Source organism: Sinocyclocheilus rhinocerous, unplaced genomic scaffold (assembly GCF_001515625.1).
Source record: "Sinocyclocheilus rhinocerous isolate Xijiao unplaced genomic scaffold, SAMN03320098_v1.1 scaffold1312, whole genome shotgun sequence".
Taxonomy (NCBI): Eukaryota; Metazoa; Chordata; class Actinopteri; order Cypriniformes; family Cyprinidae; genus Sinocyclocheilus; species Sinocyclocheilus rhinocerous.
In genome coordinates this window covers 204,847-205,636 of record NW_015639805.1, presented here as the reverse complement: position 1 = coordinate 205,636, position 790 = coordinate 204,847, and positions in this window count along the sequence as shown.

Genomic DNA, 790 nt, shown 5'->3' with positions numbered 1-790 from the left:
ATGATTATTTTACTTTCTTTTATGTAAAGCACTTTGAATTACCATTGTGTATGAAATGTGCTATATAAATAAACTTGCTTTGCCTAAATGAGCTTGCTTGCATTTGAACACCTAGCCAATTAACAATTTCATCTTTAAAAAATGTTTAGTAAAGGCATTAAAGCGATAAATCACAACTAAACTGAAAATCTATAAGACAAGAGCTGATGAATAATTCAGCCAATCCTTACAACGGCACTCAGGTATAGCAGAAGGAGGAGAGGCCTCTCATTTTACCAGATAAAGGCATGTCATGTCTAATGACCTTTTAATTATTTATCCATTAACAATAACAGCCTGTCAGAGAGATAATCATATCTGATCAGACAGAGCCTGCTGTGTGTTGTCACTGCATTATTTATCTGCTGTATTTGACCGAGTTATATGGGCCACCGGAGGAACTCGGGGTCATGCTACAGTCACAGAAAACACAAAGCCATCCTACACATGACAAACTCCTGAACCTGAGGAGAACCAGACTTCAGAATGTACTAAACAAGTCTGGAGAATATGCCCCAGTACAAGACAAACATTTGAGTTTTCTTGCTTGATTTTTACAAGTCTGTAATCAACAGTACTAAATATTAAATACAAAAACAAGCAAAAAATTATCCTACACTCTTAAAAATACAGTTATACCCTATGTACTGGTCTTTCAAAGAGCCCAAAACACAAACAATTGAATATTCTTTTAAAAGGTAGATATAAATATACACTACCATTCAACACTTTGGGGTTGGCAAGATTTTTT